Here is a 9,656-nt window from a genome sequence, read left to right as displayed (position 1 = left end):
CTCCCTATCTGCGCACGCGCAGTACGAAGCTCAGCCTTCTTTCACCCAGCAAGGGGGCGGCTGTGCACGCAGGTGCGCATGCGTAGTTTTCTCTGCTCATTCCAGCGGCAGGAGCGAGGAGCCGAGGAGAGCTGCGCCTGAGCCGTGAGTACCGGAGCCCAATGTATACATGTGTCCCCCCCCCGGGTGTGTGTCCTGCCGCTCCCCGAGCCGTGTATCCCGCCGCTCCCGGGGAAAAGAGCCGGGAATGGGAGAGCGCATCCTCAATGCTGCCCCTGCTCCACCCACACACATTGCTGAAGCCTGCTGCCGGCATCCAGGGGGTTAACTGTGCGCCCCTGCCATGTCCATGAGGTGGGCACTGGGTGGTCTTCCCCTCCTGCTCTCTACCAGTGCTCCTTATACTCATCTGCTCCAGGGAAAGCTGGGTGCTTACCAATATGGCTGCAATTACATCTCTCCCGGACTCCGTAATGCAAAATCATCCCAGTTCTATAACACTACGTAGATATGTGTTTGTTATCGCACTGTGTATGATGTCACCCTTGGAGCTGTGATGTCACCCTTGGAGCTGTGATGTCACCCTTGGAGCTGTGATGTCACCCTTGGGGCTGTGATGTCACCCATGGAGCTGTGATGTCACCCATGGGGCTTCTGATGTCACTGGAATGGGTCCTGGGGTGGTGACTAAGGCTCCTTTGGCATGGATCCATGGCATGATAGGTGACCGCAGCTGATGGACCCCAGTGACTTATAATAGTACCTGCTTCTTCTTCTGACACATCCCCCGGAAAAATGTGGGACCCCCTGAGACCAGCAGAAGCCCCCTGTTGTATGTGACATCCAGGAGGGACACTCTAGTGTAATGGGGTGAGAATATACCCTATAGAAGTCTGGCGGACCTCTTCTGGTCCCCCAGTCACTTACCTACTAGTTGGGGGGTCCTACGTGGTGATGGATGGGCTGACGCTGAGCTCTGTCCTGTCACTTTGATAAGTATAATCATGATTTGTGTTGGACTGATGCTGGAATCTGTGTTTTTTTTTATTTTTTTGGAGAAGCCCTTTAAGAACATCTTGGTGACGACCATTAGAGAGTCATAGAGTTATCTGATATCCATCCTTGTGGGAACGTCAGGTGTCTGTATACCCGATGCCCCTGGATCTGCCGTGTCATGCCTTCTCACGGACCCTCTGATCTGTGTGTTATCCCCCCCATCCCATCTGTCTTCCCGGTGGTGTCACATATTGTCTTAGTTGTAGCCTCGGGGCTTGTGTTTAGTCTTAACAATAACATTCCCTTTTAGGATCAGGTTGTCCTGCTCAAGGGCCGTGTTCACACACACAGAGGCTGAACGCTTATTTTACGCGCTGCTTGTCCTTGGATCTTCCGATTTTCTCCCTAGTTGCCTACATGGGATTGGAGTCGGCATTTATGGCCTGTTAGAGTGGTCGGTGAACATGACATACCCCTCAACCCCCTCCACACACTTACCTTACCCATATAGAGAAGAATTCCTATTCTATCGGGTCTCCTATAGTATGGGATGTAACGCAGCGGGTTATTCAGCTCCACCACTATTAAATTTCCACCAGCGGTAGGGTCACCCTGTGTGAACATAGCCTTAGTGTGTCCAATATTCAGTGCAGACATTGGTGCAGCTTAGCCTGAGTGTGGGAACGTGGCCTAAGGATAAGGACCCATCATAGCCAAATCCTCCACCTCTTAGGCACAGACACACTATGGATGACATGGAGACTATGATAATGTCCACCTCTTCCAGTGGCGACTGAAGTGACCTATATCGTGCCAATCGCTGGCATCAGAATATGCCAGTCATTTGGACATCCCTGAGGATTAGGGACTGGCTTAGTGCTCAAGAGCACAATGCATGGGATGTAGTAGCACTGGGGAGCTGCTACTGGACTTAAATTAAGGGGATGCTGTTGCCTACTTGAGACTTGAGTGTTTTTGAAAAAAAAAATTTTTACCCAAATTTTGAAGTGACTCTATTATAAACACATCGACCTTCAGCGCAGGAGTAATCCTTGTAGTGCATGGACTTTCTAAAGTTATTAGGACCTTTAGAAGGATTGTAGGTGATAAGTAAACCAGGTTACAGTTATAGCGCCCCCCCTAGTCCAGATTTTGTGCCAGTAATTGAAGTGAAAGCGACTGAGCTGTAATACTACTTATAACCTGTGTGTGGCGCTGTTTTAGAAAAGAAACGGTCCTTTATCATCCTGATCGATCAAACCCCTCACCAAATATTTGTCAGGACCTACCCTAGCGATTCATAAGTTTGTTATGTCTCTACAGACTCCATTGTCCCTGGCAGAAGAGCTTGCACTCTGTTGGTGCCCCATGCTGTATTTTGGAGGTTTCTGCAGTCTCTTACAGTCTTCACATCATTAATATTTATCCTCTTCATCGATTTGTAGCATAACAAGATGTACAATGAGGCCGGAGACGTCCGGACGATCGATTAGATCCAAATTTGGTTTGTAATGATGTATCCGTCCTGTCCTGATCCGTGTTGTATCCCGGGTGTGGGGTCCGCGCTCTGTCCTATATTTGCTTTCCAGAGCCGGAGCAGATGGTGGGAGGCTGGAAACACTCCCCCCATCATTCAGCCTTTTGCATTTTGAATGGAAACAGCGTCCATTGTGTCAAGGGTCAGATGGGGGGGGGGGGCATTCCCTATTATTTGTGGATTAGTCCGGGAATATCGTGCTCCCGGTGTTAATACACTGAGGTTTGTAGTGCATCTGCTCAGACGTCTGATTGTATAATGTGGTTTGGGGTCGGGGGCTTTGTGGGAAGGCTCCGTCTTATTAGATTTACATGTGATAATGACACGTATGGAGTGTGGAAGTGTCTTATCAATCATTTTGGGCAATCTCTACTCTCCTCTCCTTCTTCTGGCAGTAGACGCATAGTCGCAACAGCAGCCATTACTATTCTAGGGTCACTATAATCCCATCCATGTGACATGTAACCCTCAGCACCGGGTCATAGTGACCATTCTCTCTTCACATGAGATGAGTCATGTTTTAGATGTTGCAGGGGAGTCTCTCTTCAGAAGCCCCTATCTTATGTTCTATAGCACCTCGTAACAAGCTTTTTGTGCCATATTAAAGATAAGGATCTCATCTTTCAGATCAATTCTTATGGCCTTGAGCTACAGAAGCGGAGATACAGGTATCTAAATACATATTTGGAAATGCAAGCTGCAGATAAAGATCCAGTTCCTGCCTATTTTTTAACTGCCTCTATGTCCAGTTCTGTAGATCACAGAACCATAAGCCTTTGTATCCTCGTATCCGTAACATTTGTATCTTTAATATGATACAAAACGCATGTTTCTTGGTGCTGTAGAATAGACGATAGGGGTTCCTAAGAGAGACTCGCCATGTAACCATTAAACTTGACTCGTCTCATGTGAAAATTAGAAGAGTCATATTTGCTTGGGAGATATTATTATTATTATTATTTTTTTTACAGGTAAACTGGTGAGTTTTACATTTCAACCCCGACCTGAGGGGACTAGTAGCTTATTGCACGTGCGCCATAAAGCCACGGTGTAATGCGCTTTATTTGCTGCAAAGCGCGGACGCTAAAGGGAATGAGGGATACGGTAAAGTTGTGAGTGTTTTTTTTTTTTTTTTTTTTCCTCCAATAGATCCATACAGGTCTATTTGGGACACTAAACCACTGTTCATAAGGACCTGTGGGTGGTTTAGTGTCCATGATGGCCCTGGCAGGTTCCGAATTCTAATGGAAATCCTCGGCTGCCATGTCTGGCCTTACCTGGGCCGTCAACCCAATAGTTCTCTTGTGTATGTTGTCAGACTAGTGATTTCCATAGAGGGAGGAGGGTGAGCTCTGATTATATGTTAATGTGCAAATGTGCTTCTCCCAACATCCCCCCCCCCCTCCCCAACCCAAATAGTTGTGCATCTGTCAGTGCAGGAAAACATGATGTCAGCTGTCTGGGGCCGCGGATCACGTCTCCTCTACTGAATAATCAATTCGCTGTGGACACTGGACGAGGCGTTTGTCCCTTTTTGTGTTCCAGGATTGAAACGTTTGCGTTCACAAATTACTGCGATCACTGGATCCTCATCTCTGGGATGGGTTTAGCTTGAAGCAGCTACACTCATAGTAACGTGAAAATGCATGCGTCAGAACGCCGTGTGTAAACGCAGCTTTAAGGTGCAAAATTTTAATTTGCCGCCTTCATACCTTACATTCGGAAACGTAATTTGAGCGCAGCGTTCTGAAGTAGCTCCTCCTCCTCGATTGCTTTGAGTAGCGTTTGTAAACTCAATTTAAAGCACTTTTACCGCCAGGATGAAGGATTGTAAACCAAGCACACTGACATACTGACATACACTGACATACTGTTTGCCCCCTCTGGCAGGATCTGAGTTTGTTTGTGCCCTTGTAAAAAAAAGCTTTACAAATTATGCAAATGAGTCTAAGGGGCTCTGGGCTCAATTAACAGCTATGGAGCCTGGAGCCCCTCAGACTCATTTACATAATTTTTAAAGGCATTAAAAAAAACAAAAAAAAAAACAAGAGCATAGGAAGTTAAAATAAGAGTGTTTCCTGGCAGGGGGAGCACACACTAGCATGTTTGTGTGCTTGTTTTACAATCCTTCATCCTGGTGTTATATTTCCTTTAAATACAATGTCTGAACGTGACCCAGGCCCACTTATCCCCCTCCTCCATATGGCCACACACCATGCAAAGGGGAAAATCTTCTCGGTTCCTGGCAATTCGATAGTAATTGCAGATATTTTAGGTCTTCTATGCAAGAAAACTGGAGCACAAGTCCTGATAAATGTCCCCCTTCTAGCCGGCCTGCGCGCTTTACGAAATACGTGAGCAGCTCAAAGTCCCCAGCAGTGCCCCCGAACCGGCCACTTCTTATATACAGTCCCGACCACCCTGCTGTATGGTGCCAGGCACTCCCTGTATGGCTCCGTCCTGCTGTGAGCTTGCTGTGATGCTACACAGACCTGTAACACCTATAATTATCATGATCTTACCGTACATCGCCCATGAAGTCACGCCACACATCATTTGGCGTTGGGCTCGTTTACAAGGCTCGGTATACAGCAGGACTTTTATGGCCCTCTAGTATATACATAGTTATATCGGCCTTGTCAGCCATATGCGATCATCACGTCTCATTATCCTCGCCTACAGTTTATCGAATCCTAGTGAAGTTTAAGAAGTTATAGCAGATCTCTGGTTACCTTTGTCCTCCTTCCTTCTAAAATCACCTAAAATGTATGCTTCTATGCAACAAGGGCTCTGGGGGGCGTTACCAGAGCCCCTTTGTGCTGTAGCTTCAAAGGCTGTTATACTGTGCAGCAGCACCGTGAATGAGCCGTATGGTCATGCAACAAATTATATAGCTAGTCCTGCTTCGCAGCTGAATGGACATCGGTGATGTGAGAAGCATGCACCCACCAATGTCCACAACAGCACACATCCCGCTGGTTGTGGCCCACATCGATCCCCTGCCTGAAAACTGACGCGTTTTTGATAGATGTGAAACTAGCACACTCGCCTGAATGTGCCCATGTACTGCCGAATATATGCACAGTACAAGAGCGTGGATAAAATGCATCATGTACAATTAATGAGGAGGTGTTGTAGAGGGGTCCTGGGTTTATATAAAGGACCCCCACTTTAAAAATCTCCTCTTAAGGGGAACCAGCCACCAGGTTTTACCCCACTAAACTACTAAGCCCCTCAGGTAGGGGATGAAATGTTTTTTTCTAGAATTCCCTCCTTTATGTGAAATCTCTTAATCTCCCTCAAAGTCAGGCAAATATGACTCTGTTCACCGAATTTAACATGAGATGAGTCAAGTTTAGTGGGTGCAGAAGTAATGTCACTTCAGAAACCTCTATATTCTGTTCTGTAGCACCTAGAGGCATGTTTTTTGTATCATATTAAAGATGAGTAAGAAGACGGTTCTCATGGTTCTGTGAGCTACAGAACTAGATATACAGGCAGTCAAAAAACGGATTGTACCTGCATCTTGTATTTCCAACTTATGGGGATATTTATCGGTGCTCCTACGCCAATTTTCTGGCATAGAGACACTGAAATAATCACAATTTCTTGTGCACCACAAGAAATCGCGATCATTTTTGCGACAGTTTTTAAGCTGAACTACACAGTGTTAGGCCTGGGGCCTATACCTCTTGCTGTATCCACGGTGGTTGGTCCTTTATCATACGCCGTGCACGTGGAGCGCCAACTATGATAAATTATATCTTTAGCTGCTATATAAGTTTCTAGCTACTATGGAACATAAGGTAGGGGCTTCTGTAGAGACACTCCCTCTAAATCCACTAAACATGACTCGTCTCCTGTGAAAATGAGATGAGTCATATTTGCCTGACTTTAGATGAGATGATTTTATGGGTAAACAGATGAGATTTTACATGAGGGAATTCTAGAAAGGACATTTCATGCCCTACATGAGGGGGTTGGGAGTTTAATGGGGTAAAATCTGGTGAAGGTTCCCTTTAAGGATTCCCTGCTGCTGTTGAGTGTGTGCTTGGCAGCAGAGCTTACGTTTCACACAGGATATTGGGTTCTTTTGTCTTTGTAGACACATGGCTGTGATGTGTCCTGGGGAGGGGGTGCCCGCTCCTCCATCATCAGCCCTTTGTTACCTCTCCAGGTGTGCAAGTACCTCTCCAGCTCTATAATAATTCAATGCGGCTTCTGGAGGCTCAGAGAATGGCGCTGATTGTGTGACGTCTGTGGTTCTGCAGAGATCCGACTCTCCTATCAGCGCCCGGGTGATGGATGGAGGGGATCCGTAGGTTGTGGTTGTCTCTTGGAGTGATGACTTTTTTTATGGTTATGGGGATAAAGAACCTGTAAGGGATGAGGTTGGATTGCTCTCGCAGTGCAGAGTATTTCAGGAGAATGGCGAGTCTGTTTAGAGGGAGACCGGGGACAGTGTTGCTGGCACTAAATCTATGAGATGGATCTCTGATCCAGTTGTGTCCGGGTTGTCCATTAGGCATGTAAGTGCTCCAGGAAGCCCTGCCCGTCAGTCATCGCTTGGGTCTTCAAAACTTTCTTTTGAGAAGGAGGAATCCTTTAACGTAGGTCATGACCCCATTATTCTAATTAGACTAATGAGACTGCGGTGTCCTGGATTTGGAAGGACTTCCCTTATTTTGTGGATTTTGTGCATTAGGTCTGTTTTTTTGTTTTTTTTGTTTCTGATAAATGTAAACTTGTATGGATATTATATAGGACCAGGGACCATCTAAGGTCCTTGACACCTAGTCGCCTCTTGGACATTTGGAGGACCTGTGAATTTTTCCTGCCCCAAACTGAATCTCCTCCCAAAAGTGACCCTATTACTAATTGTAATGCTCAAATGCACTTCTTCAGGACTTGCAGTGACAGCGGCAATAGGTCAGTCCTATAAGCCAGGTAAGTGCACATCCCCTGCCCCTGTGGGGTGTTCCAGGATTGATTGAAGGCCTTTTAATACACATGAGCTTTCGGATGCACCTTGGATAACGCCACCACGGTCTGATATATCCTTTCCGTGGAAAATGAAGGCTAAGCTGGAGGTGCCCGGTGGTGCAGAGCATCGGACCAATCCAAAGGCTGATGTCCTTTCCTATTTAAGTGACCCTCCTTTTGGATATTGATGACCTGGAACCTAGACCTGAGATAGACTAACCATCTTTAAATATTAGAACATCCCTTTAACTTCATATTTACGAAAATCTACCATCCTGATAAACCAGGGACATTACTCATAGATCCGGGCACCGTGACTGTGGTATCTTCTTATATTTGTTATCCATGGCCTCCATCCTTCTAAATTCGACTTTTTAAATATGCTAATGACCCTGAAGAGCTATGTGAGGTGTTACCAAAGACTCTCTGTGCTGCAGCTTCACAGGCTGCCACCCTGTCTCCCCCCACCTCCCCCTTCCTATTGCTGCTGTAATCTCACACAGTGGGAGGCGGAAGTGTTCCTGCACAGTGTGACAGCCAGTGAAGCTACAGCATGGGGGGTTAGCACTCCCAGGAGCCCCTTTGGCTCATTTGAATAATTTTAAAGTTTGCTTTTAGTAAGAAGGAGGATAACAAATATAAGAAGCTCCCCACAGTCACTGTGCCTGGATCTATGAGTAATGTCCCTGGTAGGTTTCCTTTAGGCCATGCCCATGATGCATCGGCACTAGCAAAAAAAGTGCCAAAACAAAAATTTGTATTGTAATATAAGATGCATTGAGAAGCTTACTCTCCCCTCAGAGACTTTCTTTCTGGGTCACATAGACGCTCTGCAGTTACACCTCTGCCTCGGTAAAGTTTCACTTTGCACAAATCTATGAGCACATACGAGTAATACCACCGGTGCAGGAGGGAAAACGTGAATATGGGTGTATGTGGTCCGCCACGTGTCCGCACTGAGCTTATAAGCTGTGTGAAGCTTTCAGTATACATTTCATTGTCCCCTTTAAGTTATTTAAAGGCGATGTTAAGGTACGAACTATTTGTGCATACCCCATATGTGAATTAATCATTATAACTAATGTATAGTCACATTCTGTCTTCTGGGTGGAGTTCCCCTTTAAGTATCTCCTTAAGGAGTATCTCCTTAATCTTCACAGCATTAAGTGTTGAGAAACCAATAAACACACTTATTCCTGTATAGAGATAGAGATCTATTCAACGTGTACAACCAAATCTGCACTGAGGACCCTGCCCCCATCTTTGTGTGTCTACTTGCCCTTTATAGGACATCTACCACCAGGATGAAGGATTGTAAACCAAGCACACTGACATACTGGTTTGTGCCCCCGGTGGCAGGATCCATTCTTCTTTTAGCTTCTTATGCCCTGGTTTTTACAAAATAAGGCTTTACAAATTATGCAAATGAACCTCAGGGGCTCCAGAGTCTATTAACAGCTATCTCCGGAGCCCCTTAGGCTAATTTGCATTCTTTGTAAAGCCATTTTTTATTAAACCATGTCATAAAAAAGTAAAAGAAGAGCAGGTTCTGATAGAGGGCGCACACACCAGTATGTCCGTGCACTTGGTTTACAGTCCTTCGTCCTGGTGGTAGATGTCCTTTAAGCTTGTGAATCTTGCTGTGACAATAAGAAGGATATCTGATAATTTCCTGTGCTCAGATCTCTATGTATCTGGTTACATGGACAATAGAGGAGCTCTGCAGCAGGAGATTATTTATCACTGCGCTGACTCCTCTACCCTGGGCTCGGGGGTCCGGTTACAGAGTCGCCCCGGAGCAGGGGAGATTATGAGGGGACATTCATTACCTTGACAAATGCTTAATTTCATTTTTACGGCTTGTGTAGGAATGAAAGGAACGCTGCATAGAAGCCAATAGTATCTGTGTGTATCACAATGGCTTTGTGTTACTTGACCTGTACAGACAGTGCCGTCTTAAAGGGAATAACGAAAACCAGAGAGAAATTCAGGCTCGCTCTTAAAGGGAATGTCTACATTTCAACACTTACTGCATCAATTGATTTTAGAACAGACCCTTTTGAGTGGATATTTCTATTTCATGGAAAAGTCCCAGTCAAATACCGCCATTTTAACGTACCTTAAAGGGCACCTGTCACCA

At 45.8% G+C, this 9,656-nt stretch overlaps 1 protein-coding gene across 3 annotated transcripts in view; it reads left to right on the top strand.

Annotated features, from left to right (window-relative positions):
• Window positions 1-9,656, top strand: part of CYRIA (CYFIP related Rac1 interactor A) — a 74,329-nt gene that overhangs the window by 25,252 nt on the left and 39,421 nt on the right. For 2 of the 3 annotated variants that reach the window (XM_072143611.1, XM_072143615.1), the window contains exon 1: window positions 17-144. The exons of the other annotated variant lie outside the window; for it this stretch is intronic. The gene's annotated coding sequence lies outside the window, so the exon portion shown is untranslated. Of the gene's footprint in view, window positions 1-16; window positions 145-9,656 lie in introns of those variants that run through there. 3 annotated transcript variants of the gene reach the window in all.

This window comes from Engystomops pustulosus, chromosome 3, assembly GCF_040894005.1.
Source record: "Engystomops pustulosus chromosome 3, aEngPut4.maternal, whole genome shotgun sequence".
Classification (NCBI taxonomy): Eukaryota; Metazoa; Chordata; class Amphibia; order Anura; family Leptodactylidae; genus Engystomops; species Engystomops pustulosus.
Note: the sequence above shows the minus strand (reverse complement) of the source record. Positions and strands in the feature narration are given on the sequence as shown.